The 21,028-nt window shown below is 49.4% G+C and overlaps 12 non-coding genes across 12 annotated transcripts; 6 read left to right on the top strand and 6 right to left on the bottom strand.

Moving 5' to 3' along the window:
- Nucleotides 1-433: 433 nt before the first annotated feature.
- On the bottom strand, nucleotides 434-505 carry Trnap-ugg (transfer RNA proline (anticodon UGG)). Its single transcript has one exon. It is a non-coding gene; the product is annotated as a tRNA-Pro (tRNA).
- Nucleotides 506-2,458: 1,953 nt separating this feature from the next.
- Nucleotides 2,459-2,531, top strand: Trnav-cac (transfer RNA valine (anticodon CAC)). Its single transcript has one exon. It is a non-coding gene; the product is annotated as a tRNA-Val (tRNA).
- A 601-nt stretch (nucleotides 2,532-3,132) lies between these two features.
- Nucleotides 3,133-3,204, bottom strand: Trnap-ugg (transfer RNA proline (anticodon UGG)). The gene has a single exon. It is a non-coding gene; the product is annotated as a tRNA-Pro (tRNA).
- A 1,952-nt stretch (nucleotides 3,205-5,156) lies between these two features.
- Trnav-cac (transfer RNA valine (anticodon CAC)) lies at nucleotides 5,157-5,229 on the top strand. Its single transcript has one exon. It is a non-coding gene; the product is annotated as a tRNA-Val (tRNA).
- A 601-nt stretch (nucleotides 5,230-5,830) lies between these two features.
- Nucleotides 5,831-5,902, bottom strand: Trnap-ugg (transfer RNA proline (anticodon UGG)). The gene has a single exon. It is a non-coding gene; the product is annotated as a tRNA-Pro (tRNA).
- Nucleotides 5,903-7,855: 1,953 nt separating this feature from the next.
- Nucleotides 7,856-7,928, top strand: Trnav-cac (transfer RNA valine (anticodon CAC)). The gene has a single exon. It is a non-coding gene; the product is annotated as a tRNA-Val (tRNA).
- A 601-nt stretch (nucleotides 7,929-8,529) lies between these two features.
- Nucleotides 8,530-8,601, bottom strand: Trnap-ugg (transfer RNA proline (anticodon UGG)). The gene has a single exon. It is a non-coding gene; the product is annotated as a tRNA-Pro (tRNA).
- Nucleotides 8,602-10,554: 1,953 nt separating this feature from the next.
- On the top strand, nucleotides 10,555-10,627 carry Trnav-cac (transfer RNA valine (anticodon CAC)). The gene has a single exon. It is a non-coding gene; the product is annotated as a tRNA-Val (tRNA).
- A 601-nt stretch (nucleotides 10,628-11,228) lies between these two features.
- On the bottom strand, nucleotides 11,229-11,300 carry Trnap-ugg (transfer RNA proline (anticodon UGG)). The gene has a single exon. It is a non-coding gene; the product is annotated as a tRNA-Pro (tRNA).
- Nucleotides 11,301-13,252: 1,952 nt separating this feature from the next.
- Trnav-cac (transfer RNA valine (anticodon CAC)) lies at nucleotides 13,253-13,325 on the top strand. Its single transcript has one exon. It is a non-coding gene; the product is annotated as a tRNA-Val (tRNA).
- Nucleotides 13,326-13,926: 601 nt separating this feature from the next.
- Trnap-ugg (transfer RNA proline (anticodon UGG)) lies at nucleotides 13,927-13,998 on the bottom strand. The gene has a single exon. It is a non-coding gene; the product is annotated as a tRNA-Pro (tRNA).
- A 1,954-nt stretch (nucleotides 13,999-15,952) lies between these two features.
- Nucleotides 15,953-16,025, top strand: Trnav-cac (transfer RNA valine (anticodon CAC)). The gene has a single exon. It is a non-coding gene; the product is annotated as a tRNA-Val (tRNA).
- The last annotated feature ends 5,003 nt before the right edge of the window (nucleotides 16,026-21,028 follow it).

The following is a 21,028-nucleotide window of genomic DNA, read 5'->3' as shown; positions in this document are numbered from 1 at the left end:
ATTATGGCTGGCAAAATTTATAATCCGGTTCTTCAGGGCTACTTCAAGTGCGCTTGCTACTGGCTTTCCTGAGCTCACCCTACTCGCCTTGTCACAGCTCTGTCAAAGTGTGATGCTAACTAATAATGAGAAACTCTTAGCCACGCTCAATCTTACATGCCACCCCTTGGTTGTTGCCGTCGCTAGTAAGATGAGGGTAGACTGTCGCACAATTAAGCTGAATCTCCACTCACGGTGCACATATCCCGCAAAGACAACCTTGTTTTCCGTTGCATGCAAAATTACCGTCTGCCTTTCTACCGAATTACACCTACGTACTTTACTGGTGCCGCATTCTTGTTATATCCACGTGCTATAACGGGCGTCAACTCTTCATTGAGGAGCTGCAACCGGGGCTGAGTTCCACCTACTCTTCAGCACGGTCAAAATGGCAGGGCTCGTCCGGGATTTGAACCCGGGACCTCCTGCACCCAAAGCAGGAATCATACCCCTAGACCAACAAGCCACCTGGCTGGAGCAGTCAAGTTAATCCCAAGTAGTGGGCCTCGCAGGGAACACAAACTTTCACGCGAATTCGCAAGATAAACGCTTTCTGCAGGCAGCACTCACCACTGATGAGAAGAATATTAAAGGCAACGAATAAAAAGCGAAATAACTTCATCGAGCACTGCTTATGAACAGCCGGCAGTGCCTCAGTTTCGGTATGTGGTTTCTCAGGGTAAAGAGAAGGCGAATGCACTAAACAAAAGAACATCGGGAAACCAAGCACCAACTCATAACGAAAAGATTGCACAATATACTGCAAGCAAAATTTCCAGAAGACGGATACTGAAGACGCCGCAGACAAAAGAATTATTCTATGCAGTAACGAGTATCTAGGAAGCGTGAATTGCATGTGCTGCTCCACCACACAACTTCTTTTGATACTGTTTTACTTATTCTAAATTTTCATTACCTGATCGTCTCTAAAATACTGTGCGGTTATCACCTGGTTTCCAACAGCGATAGTAGTAAGTAAATCGACTACAAAGTCTTTCAAAGTAGGTCAGACACAAAAAAAAAAAAAATCGGAGCTGCGTGTAGCTCATGTCATTCTGCTTTCAATCGTGAATCTCCGGCTGGGAGTAGTGGCGTACTTCTGTAATCCAAGCTTCTGGGAGGCCGTTGTGTGGGAGAGATCTGGAAACAACTACAGATTCGACCGTTCCACGAGCTCAGGAACGGCCGCGAGGCCGTCATCGAGCTCTGCAGATCGACAGATGATAGTGTGGAAATTTCGGCAAGCGGTGGCTAAGGGTTAAGAGAAGCCAAACGCACTAAACACAAGAAAGTCGGGAAACCGAAGCACACAACTCATAACGAAAAGATTGCGGAATGCAGTGCGAAAGCAAAACTTCGAGAAGACCAACTCTGAAGCCATCGGCGAGCTAGGAATTATTCCGCACAAGAAGCGATCATATAGGAAGAGCGAGCCGAGGCTGTCGCTCGACCACACAATAAATTTTTGCTTAATCCCAATTTGCAGTACCGGTTCGACACTAGAATACTGCGCCTCGGTTCTTCCAAAAGCGATAGTAATAAGCACGTCGACTGCAGTGTCATTTGGCGTAGTGAGTCAGACATGGAGAGGATATGGGGCGGGTGGAATATGCAACGACAGGGGCATTGCAGGGCGGCCGCCGGCTCCTTGCGCTGTGGCGCACCGGTGGCGGCGGCGGCCTGGCTGGGCTGCTGGTGCCTCCATGTAGAGCTGCCGCCGAGCCCAGGCAAAGTGCCGCTAACGAAGCGATTGCCTTTGGTGACATCTTTTGCAATAACGACTGCGCGAATCGACGGTATCTCGCAAGGAAGGAAAGAGCAGCAGCTGCCGCCGAGCCCAGGCGCCGTGCCGAACACGCAGAAGGTCCCCGGCTCGATTGCGGGCGGAAACCCGTTTTCGTCGCACCCAGCAAGACACTTGCTACGATCTCTACTGTGACCATTTAAATCAACTTCAAACGTTCCATCAGCAGGGTGCACATGGCTCAAATGAAACATGAAACGGTTTCAGAACTGGTTGTCGGATTTTAGCGCTGACTTGGAGGCCTGGAAATGCGCGAAACAGCCGCCGCCATGCGATTTGTTACCACACCGTTGTACAAAACGCAAGGGCTCGTCCGGGATTTTTTTTACCCGGGACCTCCTGCACCCGAAGCAGGAATCATACCCCTAGGCCAACGAGCCTATTCGTTCCGAAAACGCACTGCATGTGAATGACGCCACCTTTGATGGTCTCACCATGTAGGGCTGCAGCTCAGCCAGCGTTCTCCCTGTCTGTCGCGGTTGGATTGTTTCCATCGACGTCTTTTACTACAGGAACTTCACGAATCGGAGGGAGCTCGTAGCCGATGCCCTTGCTAACACAGAAGAGAAACTGTTGCTATTACGATTCTCCGGGTGGTACATGAAAAGAACCGTCGTTTCCGTGGTGTAGCGGTTATCACGTCTGCTTCACACGCAGAAGGTCCCCGGTTCGATCCCGGGCGGGAACACAACAATTTTAATCTATATTTCGGATTTCATTTCCGAGATGACCTCACGTCCGCGTATGCAGAGACAAGCAATGTTGTATGCTAGACGGATAGGGCGTCATTTTACTGTCAAATACTGTTGCTCTCTTATTGCACCGGTATTTGGTAACTGAGAACGCCCCTAGCTTCATTATGGCTGGCAAAATTTATAATCCGGTTCTTCAGGGCTACTTCAAGTGCGCTTGCTACTGGCTTTCCTGAGCTCACCCTACTCGCCTTGTCACAGCTCTGTCAAAGTGTGATGCTAACTAATAATGAGAAACTCTTAGCCACGCTCAATCTTACATGCCACCCCTTGGTTGTTGCCGTCGCTAGTAAGATGAGGGTAGACTGTCGCACAATTAAGCTGAATCTCCACTCACGGTGCACATATCCCGCAAAGACAACCTTGTTTTCCGTTGCATGCAAAATTACCGTCTGCCTTTCTACCGAATTACACCTACGTACTTTACTGGTGCCGCATTCTTGTTATATCCACGTGCTATAACGGGCGTCAACTCTTCATTGAGGAGCTGCAACCGGGGCTGAGTTCCACCTACTCTTCAGCACGGTCAAAATGGCAGGGCTCGTCCGGGATTTGAACCCGGGACCTCCTGCACCCAAAGCAGGAATCATACCCCTAGACCAACAAGCCACCTGGCTGGAGCAGTCAAGTTAATCCCAAGTAGTGGGCCTCGCAGGGAACACAAACTTTCACGCGAATTCGCAAGATAAACGCTTTCTGCAGGCAGCACTCACCACTGATGAGAAGAATATTAAAGGCAACGAATAAAAAGCGAAATAACTTCATCGAGCACTGCTTATGAACAGCCGGCAGTGCCTCAGTTTCGGTATGTGGTTTCTCAGGGTAAAGAGAAGGCGAATGCACTAAACAAAAGAACATCGGGAAACCAAGCACCAACTCATAACGAAAAGATTGCACAATATACTGCAAGCAAAATTTCCAGAAGACGGATACTGAAGACGCCGCAGACAAAAGAATTATTCTATGCAGTAACGAGTATCTAGGAAGCGTGAATTGCATGTGCTGCTCCACCACACAACTTCTTTTGATACTGTTTTACTTATTCTAAATTTTCATTACCTGATCGTCTCTAAAATACTGTGCGGTTATCACCTGGTTTCCAACAGCGATAGTAGTAAGTAAATCGACTACAAAGTCTTTCAAAGTAGGTCAGACACAAAAAAAAAAAAATCGGAGCTGCGTGTAGCTCATGTCATTCTGCTTTCAATCGTGAATCTCCGGCTGGGAGTAGTGGCGTACTTCTGTAATCCAAGCTTCTGGGAGGCCGTTGTGTGGGAGAGATCTGGAAACAACTACAGATTCGACCGTTCCACGAGCTCAGGAACGGCCGCGAGGCCGTCATCGAGCTCTGCAGATCGACAGATGATAGTGTGGAAATTTCGGCAAGCGGTGGCTAAGGGTTAAGAGAAGCCAAACGCACTAAACACAAGAAAGTCGGGAAACCGAAGCACACAACTCATAACGAAAAGATTGCGGAATGCAGTGCGAAAGCAAAACTTCGAGAAGACCAACTCTGAAGCCATCGGCGAGCTAGGAATTATTCCGCACAAGAAGCGATCATATAGGAAGAGCGAGCCGAGGCTGTCGCTCGACCACACAATAAATTTTTGCTTAATCCCAATTTGCAGTACCGGTTCGACACTAGAATACTGCGCCTCGGTTCTTCCAAAAGCGATAGTAATAAGCACGTCGACTGCAGTGTCATTTGGCGTAGTGAGTCAGACATGGAGAGGATATGGGGCGGGTGGAATATGCAACGACAGGGGCATTGCAGGGCGGCCGCCGGCTCCTTGCGCTGTGGCGCACCGGTGGCGGCGGCGGCCTGGCTGGGCTGCTGGTGCCTCCATGTAGAGCTGCCGCCGAGCCCAGGCAAAGTGCCGCTAACGAAGCGATTGCCTTTGGTGACATCTTTTGCAATAACGACTGCGCGAATCGACGGTATCTCGTAAGGAAGGAAAGAGCAGCAGCTGCCGCCGAGCCCAGGCGCCGTGCCGAACACGCAGAAGGTCCCCGGCTCGATTGCGGGCGGAAACCCGTTTTCGTCGCACCCAGCAAGACACTTGCTACGATCTCTACTGTGACCATTTAAATCAACTTCAAACGTTCCATCAGCAGGGTGCACATGGCTCAAATGAAACATGAAACGGTTTCAGAACTGGTTGTCGGATTTTAGCGCTGACTTGGAGGCCTGGAAATGCGCGAAACAGCCGCCGCCATGCGATTTGTTACCACACCGTTGTACAAAACGCAAGGGCTCGTCCGGGATTTTTTTTACCCGGGACCTCCTGCACCCGAAGCAGGAATCATACCCCTAGGCCAACGAGCCTATTCGTTCCGAAAACGCACTGCATGTGAATGACGCCACCTTTGATGGTCTCACCATGTAGGGCTGCAGCTCAGCCAGCGTTCTCCCTGTCTGTCGCGGTTGGATTGTTTCCATCGACGTCTTTTACTACAGGAACTTCACGAATCGGAGGGAGCTCGTAGCCGATGCCCTTGCTAACACAGAAGAGAAACTGTTGCTATTACGATTCTCCGGGTGGTACATGAAAAGAACCGTCGTTTCCGTGGTGTAGCGGTTATCACGTCTGCTTCACACGCAGAAGGTCCCCGGTTCGATCCCGGGCGGGAACACAACAATTTTAATCTATATTTCGGATTTCATTTCCGAGATGACCTCACGTCCGCGTATGCAGAGACAAGCAATGTTGTATGCTAGACGGATAGGGCGTCATTTTACTGTCAAATACTGTTGCTCTCTTATTGCACCGGTATTTGGTAACTGAGAACGCCCCTAGCTTCATTATGGCTGGCAAAATTTATAATCCGGTTCTTCAGGGCTACTTCAAGTGCGCTTGCTACTGGCTTTCCTGAGCTCACCCTACTCGCCTTGTCACAGCTCTGTCAAAGTGTGATGCTAACTAATAATGAGAAACTCTTAGCCACGCTCAATCTTACATGCCACCCCTTGGTTGTTGCCGTCGCTAGTAAGATGAGGGTAGACTGTCGCACAATTAAGCTGAATCTCCACTCACGGTGCACATATCCCGCAAAGACAACCTTGTTTTCCGTTGCATGCAAAATTACCGTCTGCCTTTCTACCGAATTACACCTACGTACTTTACTGGTGCCGCATTCTTGTTATATCCACGTGCTATAACGGGCGTCAACTCTTCATTGAGGAGCTGCAACCGGGGCTGAGTTCCACCTACTCTTCAGCACGGTCAAAATGGCAGGGCTCGTCCGGGATTTGAACCCGGGACCTCCTGCACCCAAAGCAGGAATCATACCCCTAGACCAACAAGCCACCTGGCTGGAGCAGTCAAGTTAATCCCAAGTAGTGGGCCTCGCAGGGAACACAAACTTTCACGCGAATTCGCAAGATAAACGCTTTCTGCAGGCAGCACTCACCACTGATGAGAAGAATATTAAAGGCAACGAATAAAAAGCGAAATAACTTCATCGAGCACTGCTTATGAACAGCCGGCAGTGCCTCAGTTTCGGTATGTGGTTTCTCAGGGTAAAGAGAAGGCGAATGCACTAAACAAAAGAACATCGGGAAACCAAGCACCAACTCATAACGAAAAGATTGCACAATATACTGCAAGCAAAATTTCCAGAAGACGGATACTGAAGACGCCGCAGACAAAAGAATTATTCTATGCAGTAACGAGTATCTAGGAAGCGTGAATTGCATGTGCTGCTCCACCACACAACTTCTTTTGATACTGTTTTACTTATTCTAAATTTTCATTACCTGATCGTCTCTAAAATACTGTGCGGTTATCACCTGGTTTCCAACAGCGATAGTAGTAAGTAAATCGACTACAAAGTCTTTCAAAGTAGGTCAGACACAAAAAAAAAAAAAATCGGAGCTGCGTGTAGCTCATGTCATTCTGCTTTCAATCGTGAATCTCCGGCTGGGAGTAGTGGCGTACTTCTGTAATCCAAGCTTCTGGGAGGCCGTTGTGTGGGAGAGATCTGGAAACAACTACAGATTCGACCGTTCCACGAGCTCAGGAACGGCCGCGAGGCCGTCATCGAGCTCTGCAGATCGACAGATGATAGTGTGGAAATTTCGGCAAGCGGTGGCTAAGGGTTAAGAGAAGCCAAACGCACTAAACACAAGAAAGTCGGGAAACCGAAGCACACAACTCATAACGAAAAGATTGCGGAATGCAGTGCGAAAGCAAAACTTCGAGAAGACCAACTCTGAAGCCATCGGCGAGCTAGGAATTATTCCGCACAAGAAGCGATCATATAGGAAGAGCGAGCCGAGGCTGTCGCTCGACCACACAATAAATTTTTGCTTAATCCCAATTTGCAGTACCGGTTCGACACTAGAATACTGCGCCTCGGTTCTTCCAAAAGCGATAGTAATAAGCACGTCGACTGCAGTATCATTTGGCGTAGTGAGTCAGACATGGAGAGGATATGGGGCGGGTGGAATATGCAACGACAGGGGCATTGCAGGGCGGCCGCCGGCTCCTTGCGCTGTGGCGCACCGGTGGCGGCGGCGGCCTGGCTGGGCTGCTGGTGCCTCCATGTAGAGCTGCCGCCGAGCCCAGGCAAAGTGCCGCTAACGAAGCGATTGCCTTTGGTGACATCTTTTGCAATAACGACTGCGCGAATCGACGGTATCTCGCAAGGAAGGAAAGAGCAGCAGCTGCCGCCGAGCCCAGGCGCCGTGCCGAACACGCAGAAGGTCCCCGGCTCGATTGCGGGCGGAAACCCGTTTTCGTCGCACCCAGCAAGACACTTGCTACGATCTCTACTGTGACCATTTAAATCAACTTCAAACGTTCCATCAGCAGGGTGCACATGGCTCAAATGAAACATGAAACGGTTTCAGAACTGGTTGTCGGATTTTAGCGCTGACTTGGAGGCCTGGAAATGCGCGAAACAGCCGCCGCCATGCGATTTGTTACCACACCGTTGTACAAAACGCAAGGGCTCGTCCGGGATTTTTTTTACCCGGGACCTCCTGCACCCGAAGCAGGAATCATACCCCTAGGCCAACGAGCCTATTCGTTCCGAAAACGCACTGCATGTGAATGACGCCACCTTTGATGGTCTCACCATGTAGGGCTGCAGCTCAGCCAGCGTTCTCCCTGTCTGTCGCGGTTGGATTGTTTCCATCGACGTCTTTTACTACAGGAACTTCACGAATCGGAGGGAGCTCGTAGCCGATGCCCTTGCTAACACAGAAGAGAAACTGTTGCTATTACGATTCTCCGGGTGGTACATGAAAAGAACCGTCGTTTCCGTGGTGTAGCGGTTATCACGTCTGCTTCACACGCAGAAGGTCCCCGGTTCGATCCCGGGCGGGAACACAACAATTTTAATCTATATTTCGGATTTCATTTCCGAGATGACCTCACGTCCGCGTATGCAGAGACAAGCAATGTTGTATGCTAGACGGATAGGGCGTCATTTTACTGTCAAATACTGTTGCTCTCTTATTGCACCGGTATTTGGTAACTGAGAACGCCCCTAGCTTCATTATGGCTGGCAAAATTTATAATCCGGTTCTTCAGGGCTACTTCAAGTGCGCTTGCTACTGGCTTTCCTGAGCTCACCCTACTCGCCTTGTCACAGCTCTGTCAAAGTGTGATGCTAACTAATAATGAGAAACTCTTAGCCACGCTCAATCTTACATGCCACCCCTTGGTTGTTGCCGTCGCTAGTAAGATGAGGGTAGACTGTCGCACAATTAAGCTGAATCTCCACTCACGGTGCACATATCCCGCAAAGACAACCTTGTTTTCCGTTGCATGCAAAATTACCGTCTGCCTTTCTACCGAATTACACCTACGTACTTTACTGGTGCCGCATTCTTGTTATATCCACGTGCTATAACGGGCGTCAACTCTTCATTGAGGAGCTGCAACCGGGGCTGAGTTCCACCTACTCTTCAGCACGGTCAAAATGGCAGGGCTCGTCCGGGATTTGAACCCGGGACCTCCTGCACCCAAAGCAGGAATCATACCCCTAGACCAACAAGCCACCTGGCTGGAGCAGTCAAGTTAATCCCAAGTAGTGGGCCTCGCAGGGAACACAAACTTTCACGCGAATTCGCAAGATAAACGCTTTCTGCAGGCAGCACTCACCACTGATGAGAAGAATATTAAAGGCAACGAATAAAAAGCGAAATAACTTCATCGAGCACTGCTTATGAACAGCCGGCAGTGCCTCAGTTTCGGTATGTGGTTTCTCAGGGTAAAGAGAAGGCGAATGCACTAAACAAAAGAACATCGGGAAACCAAGCACCAACTCATAACGAAAAGATTGCACAATATACTGCAAGCAAAATTTCCAGAAGACGGATACTGAAGACGCCGCAGACAAAAGAATTATTCTATGCAGTAACGAGTATCTAGGAAGCGTGAATTGCATGTGCTGCTCCACCACACAACTTCTTTTGATACTGTTTTACTTATTCTAAATTTTCATTACCTGATCGTCTCTAAAATACTGTGCGGTTATCACCTGGTTTCCAACAGCGATAGTAGTAAGTAAATCGACTACAAAGTCTTTCAAAGTAGGTCAGACACAAAAAAAAAAAAAATCGGAGCTGCGTGTAGCTCATGTCATTCTGCTTTCAATCGTGAATCTCCGGCTGGGAGTAGTGGCGTACTTCTGTAATCCAAGCTTCTGGGAGGCCGTTGTGTGGGAGAGATCTGGAAACAACTACAGATTCGACCGTTCCACGAGCTCAGGAACGGCCGCGAGGCCGTCATCGAGCTCTGCAGATCGACAGATGATAGTGTGGAAATTTCGGCAAGCGGTGGCTAAGGGTTAAGAGAAGCCAAACGCACTAAACACAAGAAAGTCGGGAAACCGAAGCACACAACTCATAACGAAAAGATTGCGGAATGCAGTGCGAAAGCAAAACTTCGAGAAGACCAACTCTGAAGCCATCGGCGAGCTAGGAATTATTCCGCACAAGAAGCGATCATATAGGAAGAGCGAGCCGAGGCTGTCGCTCGACCACACAATAAATTTTTGCTTAATCCCAATTTGCAGTACCGGTTCGACACTAGAATACTGCGCCTCGGTTCTTCCAAAAGCGATAGTAATAAGCACGTCGACTGCAGTGTCATTTGGCGTAGTGAGTCAGACATGGAGAGGATATGGGGCGGGTGGAATATGCAACGACAGGGGCATTGCAGGGCGGCCGCCGGCTCCTTGCGCTGTGGCGCACCGGTGGCGGCGGCGGCCTGGCTGGGCTGCTGGTGCCTCCATGTAGAGCTGCCGCCGAGCCCAGGCAAAGTGCCGCTAACGAAGCGATTGCCTTTGGTGACATCTTTTGCAATAACGACTGCGCGAATCGACGGTATCTCGCAAGGAAGGAAAGAGCAGCAGCTGCCGCCGAGCCCAGGCGCCGTGCCGAACACGCAGAAGGTCCCCGGCTCGATTGCGGGCGGAAACCCGTTTTCGTCGCACCCAGCAAGACACTTGCTACGATCTCTACTGTGACCATTTAAATCAACTTCAAACGTTCCATCAGCAGGGTGCACATGGCTCAAATGAAACATGAAACGGTTTCAGAACTGGTTGTCGGATTTTAGCGCTGACTTGGAGGCCTGGAAATGCGCGAAACAGCCGCCGCCATGCGATTTGTTACCACACCGTTGTACAAAACGCAAGGGCTCGTCCGGGATTTTTTTTACCCGGGACCTCCTGCACCCGAAGCAGGAATCATACCCCTAGGCCAACGAGCCTATTCGTTCCGAAAACGCACTGCATGTGAATGACGCCACCTTTGATGGTCTCACCATGTAGGGCTGCAGCTCAGCCAGCGTTCTCCCTGTCTGTCGCGGTTGGATTGTTTCCATCGACGTCTTTTACTACAGGAACTTCACGAATCGGAGGGAGCTCGTAGCCGATGCCCTTGCTAACACAGAAGAGAAACTGTTGCTATTACGATTCTCCGGGTGGTACATGAAAAGAACCGTCGTTTCCGTGGTGTAGCGGTTATCACGTCTGCTTCACACGCAGAAGGTCCCCGGTTCGATCCCGGGCGGGAACACAACAATTTTAATCTATATTTCGGATTTCATTTCCGAGATGACCTCACGTCCGCGTATGCAGAGACAAGCAATGTTGTATGCTAGACGGATAGGGCGTCATTTTACTGTCAAATACTGTTGCTCTCTTATTGCACCGGTATTTGGTAACTGAGAACGCCCCTAGCTTCATTATGGCTGGCAAAATTTATAATCCGGTTCTTCAGGGCTACTTCAAGTGCGCTTGCTACTGGCTTTCCTGAGCTCACCCTACTCGCCTTGTCACAGCTCTGTCAAAGTGTGATGCTAACTAATAATGAGAAACTCTTAGCCACGCTCAATCTTACATGCCACCCCTTGGTTGTTGCCGTCGCTAGTAAGATGAGGGTAGACTGTCGCACAATTAAGCTGAATCTCCACTCACGGTGCACATATCCCGCAAAGACAACCTTGTTTTCCGTTGCATGCAAAATTACCGTCTGCCTTTCTACCGAATTACACCTACGTACTTTACTGGTGCCGCATTCTTGTTATATCCACGTGCTATAACGGGCGTCAACTCTTCATTGAGGAGCTGCAACCGGGGCTGAGTTCCACCTACTCTTCAGCACGGTCAAAATGGCAGGGCTCGTCCGGGATTTGAACCCGGGACCTCCTGCACCCAAAGCAGGAATCATACCCCTAGACCAACAAGCCACCTGGCTGGAGCAGTCAAGTTAATCCCAAGTAGTGGGCCTCGCAGGGAACACAAACTTTCACGCGAATTCGCAAGATAAACGCTTTCTGCAGGCAGCACTCACCACTGATGAGAAGAATATTAAAGGCAACGAATAAAAAGCGAAATAACTTCATCGAGCACTGCTTATGAACAGCCGGCAGTGCCTCAGTTTCGGTATGTGGTTTCTCAGGGTAAAGAGAAGGCGAATGCACTAAACAAAAGAACATCGGGAAACCAAGCACCAACTCATAACGAAAAGATTGCACAATATACTGCAAGCAAAATTTCCAGAAGACGGATACTGAAGACGCCGCAGACAAAAGAATTATTCTATGCAGTAACGAGTATCTAGGAAGCGTGAATTGCATGTGCTGCTCCACCACACAACTTCTTTTGATACTGTTTTACTTATTCTAAATTTTCATTACCTGATCGTCTCTAAAATACTGTGCGGTTATCACCTGGTTTCCAACAGCGATAGTAGTAAGTAAATCGACTACAAAGTCTTTCAAAGTAGGTCAGACACAAAAAAAAAAAAATCGGAGCTGCGTGTAGCTCATGTCATTCTGCTTTCAATCGTGAATCTCCGGCTGGGAGTAGTGGCGTACTTCTGTAATCCAAGCTTCTGGGAGGCCGTTGTGTGGGAGAGATCTGGAAACAACTACAGATTCGACCGTTCCACGAGCTCAGGAACGGCCGCGAGGCCGTCATCGAGCTCTGCAGATCGACAGATGATAGTGTGGAAATTTCGGCAAGCGGTGGCTAAGGGTTAAGAGAAGCCAAACGCACTAAACACAAGAAAGTCGGGAAACCGAAGCACACAACTCATAACGAAAAGATTGCGGAATGCAGTGCGAAAGCAAAACTTCGAGAAGACCAACTCTGAAGCCATCGGCGAGCTAGGAATTATTCCGCACAAGAAGCGATCATATAGGAAGAGCGAGCCGAGGCTGTCGCTCGACCACACAATAAATTTTTGCTTAATCCCAATTTGCAGTACCGGTTCGACACTAGAATACTGCGCCTCGGTTCTTCCAAAAGCGATAGTAATAAGCACGTCGACTGCAGTGTCATTTGGCGTAGTGAGTCAGACATGGAGAGGATATGGGGCGGGTGGAATATGCAACGACAGGGGCATTGCAGGGCGGCCGCCGGCTCCTTGCGCTGTGGCGCACCGGTGGCGGCGGCGGCCTGGCTGGGCTGCTGGTGCCTCCATGTAGAGCTGCCGCCGAGCCCAGGCAAAGTGCCGCTAACGAAGCGATTGCCTTTGGTGACATCTTTTGCAATAACGACTGCGCGAATCGACGGTATCTCGTAAGGAAGGAAAGAGCAGCAGCTGCCGCCGAGCCCAGGCGCCGTGCCGAACACGCAGAAGGTCCCCGGCTCGATTGCGGGCGGAAACCCGTTTTCGTCGCACCCAGCAAGACACTTGCTACGATCTCTACTGTGACCATTTAAATCAACTTCAAACGTTCCATCAGCAGGGTGCACATGGCTCAAATGAAACATGAAACGGTTTCAGAACTGGTTGTCGGATTTTAGCGCTGACTTGGAGGCCTGGAAATGCGCGAAACAGCCGCCGCCATGCGATTTGTTACCACACCGTTGTACAAAACGCAAGGGCTCGTCCGGGATTTTTTTTACCCGGGACCTCCTGCACCCGAAGCAGGAATCATACCCCTAGGCCAACGAGCCTATTCGTTCCGAAAACGCACTGCATGTGAATGACGCCACCTTTGATGGTCTCACCATGTAGGGCTGCAGCTCAGCCAGCGTTCTCCCTGTCTGTCGCGGTTGGATTGTTTCCATCGACGTCTTTTACTACAGGAACTTCACGAATCGGAGGGAGCTCGTAGCCGATGCCCTTGCTAACACAGAAGAGAAACTGTTGCTATTACGATTCTCCGGGTGGTACATGAAAAGAACCGTCGTTTCCGTGGTGTAGCGGTTATCACGTCTGCTTCACACGCAGAAGGTCCCCGGTTCGATCCCGGGCGGGAACACAACAATTTTAATCTATATTTCGGATTTCATTTCCGAGATGACCTCACGTCCGCGTATGCAGAGACAAGCAATGTTGTATGCTAGACGGATAGGGCGTCATTTTACTGTCAAATACTGTTGCTCTCTTATTGCACCGGTATTTGGTAACTGAGAACGCCCCTAGCTTCATTATGGCTGGCAAAATTTATAATCCGGTTCTTCAGGGCTACTTCAAGTGCGCTTGCTACTGGCTTTCCTGAGCTCACCCTACTCGCCTTGTCACAGCTCTGTCAAAGTGTGATGCTAACTAATAATGAGAAACTCTTAGCCACGCTCAATCTTACATGCCACCCCTTGGTTGTTGCCGTCGCTAGTAAGATGAGGGTAGACTGTCGCACAATTAAGCTGAATCTCCACTCACGGTGCACATATCCCGCAAAGACAACCTTGTTTTCCGTTGCATGCAAAATTACCGTCTGCCTTTCTACCGAATTACACCTACGTACTTTACTGGTGCCGCATTCTTGTTATATCCACGTACTATAACGGGCGTCAACTCTTCATTGAGGAGCTGCAACCGGGGCTGAGTTCCACCTACTCTTCAGCACGGTCAAAATGGCAGGGCTCGTCCGGGATTTGAACCCGGGACCTCCTGCACCCAAAGCAGGAATCATACCCCTAGACCAACAAGCCACCTGGCTGGAGCAGTCAAGTTAATCCCAAGTAGTGGGCCTCGCAGGGAACACAAACTTTCACGCGAATTCGCAAGATAAACGCTTTCTGCAGGCAGCACTCACCACTGATGAGAAGAATATTAAAGGCAACGAATAAAAAGCGAAATAACTTCATCGAGCACTGCTTATGAACAGCCGGCAGTGCCTCAGTTTCGGTATGTGGTTTCTCAGGGTAAAGAGAAGGCGAATGCACTAAACAAAAGAACATCGGGAAACCAAGCACCAACTCATAACGAAAAGATTGCACAATATACTGCAAGCAAAATTTCCAGAAGACGGATACTGAAGACGCCGCAGACAAAAGAATTATTCTATGCAGTAACGAGTATCTAGGAAGCGTGAATTGCATGTGCTGCTCCACCACACAACTTCTTTTGATACTGTTTTACTTATTCTAAATTTTCATTACCTGATCGTCTCTAAAATACTGTGCGGTTATCACCTGGTTTCCAACAGCGATAGTAGTAAGTAAATCGACTACAAAGTCTTTCAAAGTAGGTCAGACACAAAAAAAAAAAAAAATCGGAGCTGCGTGTAGCTCATGTCATTCTGCTTTCAATCGTGAATCTCCGGCTGGGAGTAGTGGCGTACTTCTGTAATCCAAGCTTCTGGGAGGCCGTTGTGTGGGAGAGATCTGGAAACAACTACAGATTCGACCGTTCCACGAGCTCAGGAACGGCCGCGAGGCCGTCATCGAGCTCTGCAGATCGACAGATGATAGTGTGGAAATTTCGGCAAGCGGTGGCTAAGGGTTAAGAGAAGCCAAACGCACTAAACACAAGAAAGTCGGGAAACCGAAGCACACAACTCATAACGAAAAGATTGCGGAATGCAGTGCGAAAGCAAAACTTCGAGAAGACCAACTCTGAAGCCATCGGCGAGCTAGGAATTATTCCGCACAAGAAGCGATCATATAGGAAGAGCGAGCCGAGGCTGTCGCTCGACCACACAATAAATTTTTGCTTAATCCCAATTTGCAGTACCGGTTCGACACTAGAATACTGCGCCTCGGTTCTTCCAAAAGCGATAGTAATAAGCACGTCGACTGCAGTGTCATTTGGCGTAGTGAGTCAGACATGGAGAGGATATGGGGCGGGTGGAATATGCAACGACAGGGGCATTGCAGGGCGGCCGCCGGCTCCTTGCGCTGTGGCGCACCGGTGGCGGCGGCGGCCTGGCTGGGCTGCTGGTGCCTCCATGTAGAGCTGCCGCCGAGCCCAGGCAAAGTGCCGCTAACGAAGCGATTGCCTTTGGTGACATCTTTTGCAATAACGACTGCGCGAATCGACGGTATCTCGTAAGGAAGGAAAGAGCAGCAGCTGCCGCCGAGCCCAGGCGCCGTGCCGAACACGCAGAAGGTCCCCGGCTCGATTGCGGGCGGAAACCCGTTTTCGTCGCACCCAGCAAGACACTTGCTACGATCTCTACTGTGACCATTTAAATCAACTTCAAACGTTCCATCAGCAGGGTGCACATGGCTCAAATGAAACATGAAACGGTTTCAGAACTGGTTGTCGGATTTTAGCGCTGACTTGGAGGCCTGGAAATGCGCGAAACAGCCGCCGCCATGCGATTTGTTACCACACCGTTGTACAAAACGCAAGGGCTCGTCCGGGATTTTTTTTACCCGGGACCTCCTGCACCCGAAGCAGGAATCATACCCCTAGGCCAACGAGCCTATTCGTTCCGAAAACGCACTGCATGTGAATGACGCCACCTTTGATGGTCTCACCATGTAGGGCTGCAGCTCAGCCAGCGTTCTCCCTGTCTGTCGCGGTTGGATTGTTTCCATCGACGTCTTTTACTACAGGAACTTCACGAATCGGAGGGAGCTCGTAGCCGATGCCCTTGCTAACACAGAAGAGAAACTGTTGCTATTACGATTCTCCGGGTGGTACATGAAAAGAACCGTCGTTTCCGTGGTGTAGCGGTTGTCACGTCTGCTTCACACGCAGAAGGTCCCCGGTTCGATCCCGGGCGGGAACACAACAATTTTAATCTATATTTCGGATTTCATTTCCGAGATGACCTCACGTCCGCGTATGCAGAGACAAGCAATGTTGTATGCTAGACGGATAGGGCGTCATTTTACTGTCAAATACTGTTGCTCTCTTATTGCACCGGTATTTGGTAACTGAGAACGCCCCTAGCTTCATTATGGCTGGCAAAATTTATAATCCGGTTCTTCAGGGCTACTTCAAGTGCGCTTGCTACTGGCTTTCCTGAGCTCACCCTACTCGCCTTGTCACAGCTCTGTCAAAGTGTGATGCTAACTAATAATGAGAAACTCTTAGCCACGCTCAATCTTACATGCCACCCCTTGGTTGTTGCCGTCGCTAGTAAGATGAGGGTAGACTGTCGCACAATTAAGCTGAATCTCCACTCACGGTGCACATATCCCGCAAAGACAACCTTGTTTTCCGTTGCATGCAAAATTACCGTCTGCCTTTCTACCGAATTACACCTACGTACTTTACTGGTGCCGCATTCTTGTTATATCCACGTGCTATAACGGGCGTCAACTCTTCATTGAGGAGCTGCAACCGGGGCTGAGTTCCACCTACTCTTCAGCACGGTCAAAATGGCAGGGCTCGTCCGGGATTTGAACCCGGGACCTCCTGCACCCAAAGCAGGAATCATACCCCTTTTTTTTTTTTTTTTTATATAAATGCCTGCAATTCAGTCTCAGCTCATTATGAGCAAATGAAAGCGTAATTATTATTCCTCTAACATATATGTCTATTGAAAAAAAAAATATTAAGGAACATCCACAACACAGCCACTTCAAAAGAAGTACACTACTGAAATTAAAATCCTAAAACATGACTATATAATGTAGACTGCTTTGTGAAATAAAGATTAAAAAAAAAAAAAAAAAAAAAAAAAAAAAAAAAAAAAAAAAAACACGGAAACTTCAGTCCTGGTGTAGAGAAGAAACATACATAAAGGCGGCAAATCCAGAAACAGTATAAAAGAAAATGGCTCACACAGGTGACCTTAGCCAACACCCTCTCTTTCAAATGTCAGGCTAAGCATATTGGCAAAATCATCTCGGAGGCCTGGCAATCGCAAGCGCTGCCAGTAAGCAGTAAGCATGTACTGCCGAAACGCTAGGTGTCCATCCTCTTCATGACAACTGTTGACAAAATGTACGAAATGGCCAATCAACCACATGACGGTATGGAGCTTCGTTCGCGGAAAAAAGGAAGAATCGGGCCGGACGATGATGTCAATAGTATAAGCGGCTTCAGCAGACCTAGTGACAAAGGCAAGTTGTTTCCTGAGCCAACGCCAATTAGCAAGGTGCCCACAGCAGGTGAATCGATGTTCAAGGGTATCCACGAGACCACACCGAGTACAGGTGTCCGTGTCAGAAAGACCAATACGGTGCAGTCGTACATTGGTGGGAACCAAATTATTTATTACCCTATACCACGTGGACGCCACGGCCATAGAGTGGATCGGCAGACTAACATTCTTCCAGACGTTCCTCCAGGACACAGATGGAGACGCCAGTTCTATTGGATTGGGACCGGCCAGCCCCTCCCAGCGGGCAATCAAGCCCTTGGTCGTTGGCACCGGTCGCCGCAAGAAGACGTCACCGAGGTAACTCACCGCAATGTAAAATTCCCGAATGTGTTTCAACTTAAAATTTAGGCGTCCGACATCGACAGGTGGAGCAAGGCTCGCCGGACGCACAACAGTAAAAAGCCTGGATGTAATCGAAGTCACTTCTTGCGTAACAATTAGAGTCGTTCGGCGGACGTACAAAGCAGACGCCTTGCGAGTAATGTCAGAGAGGCCCAAGCCTCCGGAGATACGCGGTTTCGTCATTACCTCGTAACGTAACTTGAATAGATGGCCCTTCCATATAAACCTGCTAGACAATTGGCGCAACCTTTTCGCCACCATCATGGGAAGTGGGAACAGCTGAGCAACATAATAAGCTTTACATAGAACGTAGGTGTCTAAAATTCTGACTTTTTGCAAAATGGTAGCAGAGCGCTGCTGATGGACCATCAGAGCCCCCTGTATCTTCTCGGTGACAGATTTCCAATTGAGAGCCGCCATTTTTAGAGGACACCGATCAATGATAATCCCCAAGGACGTATGGCGATCGACAACAGTGGCCCAAGGGACGTCAGCATCGCGAAATCCTCGAATATCAAGGAACTTACATTTACCCTGATTGAGACGCGCTCCAGAGACACGACAGTATGCATCAACTGCCCCTTTCAACAACGGGATATCATCACGTTGACGGAGGAGAACAACGACATCATCCGCATATGCCTTAACCGAGAGCTTCCCACCAGAGAGGGACATACCCTGAAGCTTGAGAGCAATAGTCCGAAGCAGCGGTTCCAGGGACAATACGAATAAAAACATAGAGAGCGGACTACCCTGAGGCACTCCGCGGCGGATAGCAATGGGCGGCGTCAGCTGCCCATTGACTGACACCCGAGCTGTTATTCCCCTATACAAATTGCCAAGAACACCACGTGATGAAGCGTTAAAACCTATTGTACCTAAAACACGATCTAAAAACACATGACTGACGTGATCAAAAGCCTTATGAAAATCAAGGAAGGCAAAGGCACAATGTACGTTTGTAACCGCCGCAACCGAGACAACATCCCGATATTCGGCTACTGGTGTCAGAATAGATCTATCATGAAAACAACATTGATGTGCACCAATCACACCCCGAAGCAGAGAGGACAACCGGCTATTGAGCGCTCTAGCAGCTGTCTTGTAGTCAAAATTCAGCAATGTGAGCGGACGAAGATTGGCAGCAGATAAACGACCAGAAGACTTCGGAATTAAAACAATTTTCCCTACTTTAAAATCGGCAGGCACATCCATCCCCCTGACAATCTCATTTAAAATCTGCGTAAAAATGCCACCCAAAAGAGGCCAAAAACGGAGATAAAATTCTTTAGGCAGGCCGTCTGGACCCGGCGATTTACTGGACGGAGAGCGAGCAATAAAATCGAAAACCTCATCTACCTGGAACTCCCGGAGAAATTCGCCGTTCGCGTCAGGCGCGATCGTCGCAGTTAGATCCCCAAAGACATCATCCGAAAGAGACTCACCAGAATCATCGGCAGAATATAGACTAGTGTAATACTGATGAAGAGCACGAACCATTTCCTCCTGTGCAATAAGCTGTCGTCCATCATCCACCGTAAGAGAAGAGATGAAGGAGCGACGACGACGAGTGTGATGCCGTAGCAGGTGGTACAAGGATGTCAGTTCACCTTCAACAAGGGAGTGAGGTTTCGACTTGACTCGCAGACCATCCATCTGTCGTCGTTTAAGGCTCAAGAGCTTGGCTTTAATACGACGAACATCATGGATCCGCAGAGGAGAGGTACCCGCCGCGTCATATAGTTCACGCAGGACAGAGTAGTAATATTCATACGTGTTCTTAAAATCACGCGCCCTAGCAGCACAGTAGAAAATCAAAGTCTGACGAATCTTGGGCTTGGCAAACGCAGTCCACCAAACCAGCAAGGAGGGGTATCGCGGGACAGAGCGAAGACATCGCTCCCACACGCCACTTATAACATCATCCATAGCACTGTCGGCAAGGTGGGAAACATTTAACATCCACTGGGAACGATAAAGTTTTGCAGGTTGGTGACTAAGATTTACAGTGGCAGTAAAAGCACAATGGTCAGAAAAACTAGTAGGAATAACATCGACAGAAAGAATTTTATCACATAAAAAATCAGATAAATAGAATCTGTCGAGTCTACTGCATGAGGACGCGGTAAAAAACGTATATTTCACCAGGGTTGGATATTTGTGTTCCCAAACATCACGCAGATGCATCGTACGAACTAAGTCATGTAAATCACGGCAATAATTAAAATTGGGGGACTGGTCTGCAGGGCGTAAAACACAATTAAAATCGCCTCCGAGCAGGAGACTCCGAGGACTCTGGCGCAAAAGATAAATAAGCTCTTCTTTATAAAAGCGCGATCGAGCCACAGTGTGACCCGAACCAGAGGGGGCATACAAAACAATGAGGCGGAGATCAAAAAGACGACAACCAATCCCACGGCCAGAGTCAAGGAATTCAACGTCAGTAATAGGAATGCCCTCTCGAAAGAAAAGAGCAGTTCCTGTTGAATATTCCGGCGCGACATTAAAAACAGTTTGAAATCCAGGTAGAGAGAGATCAGAAAACAACACTTCCTGCAAAAACACTACGTCCGCACAGGCGTCGTAAATAAACTGCCGCAAAGAGGCAATGCGAACGTCGGACTCAATACGGTTAACATTTAAGGTAAGAAAGGTGTATGCTTGAACCATAGAGAGAAAAGCGAGAAAACAAATCACCTACACCGACGCACCAGCGTCACAGTCCATAGCAGGGGTGACGGAGGCATCCGAGGGAGGGGGACTGCTACCCCGTTCCGTGGATCCCTTACGTTTCGGTTTTTTACGAACAGCATTAACGTTCGGCTGAACGCGTAACTTGCGTCGGCTGACGGGCAAGGAAACTTCAGCCGCCGGTGACGTAGGAGGGTCAAGTTCTGTATCCGACACCACCCGCGCCGGTCCACATGCGGGATCCGGGGTCGCGGGGGAAACATCCGACAAAACGGAATGGTCAACACCTGCACTAGCTTCCGGCAAACATGGACTGCACGGAGGCGAAACGTGAGCAGGAAGGTCCGAGGCCGCAGAGTTGGAAGGAAGCGGAGCAGCTCCGCTGGCAGAGGTATGGGGCAGCGAAGCAGGAAGTTGTCGCGGCTCCACTTGTTGTGACATCGAAGTCGGTTCGGAAGACGGCGCCAACAGGTCCGACCGACGACCCGACTCGAGAGAAGCTGCGTCGGAGGCCGGAGGGGCGCCAGCAGCCGCCACCGGAACCGCTACCTCAGGAGGGCAGGGAGCAGCTACAGTACACAGTGGCTCGGAGGATGCCGGTCGCTCGGACTGGGGCATCTCAGGGAGATCCTCATCCGTACTATTTC

This window comes from Schistocerca serialis, chromosome 2, assembly GCF_023864345.2.
Source record: "Schistocerca serialis cubense isolate TAMUIC-IGC-003099 chromosome 2, iqSchSeri2.2, whole genome shotgun sequence".
Classification (NCBI taxonomy): Eukaryota; Metazoa; Arthropoda; class Insecta; order Orthoptera; family Acrididae; genus Schistocerca; species Schistocerca serialis.
Note: the sequence above shows the minus strand (reverse complement) of the source record. Positions and strands in the feature narration are given on the sequence as shown.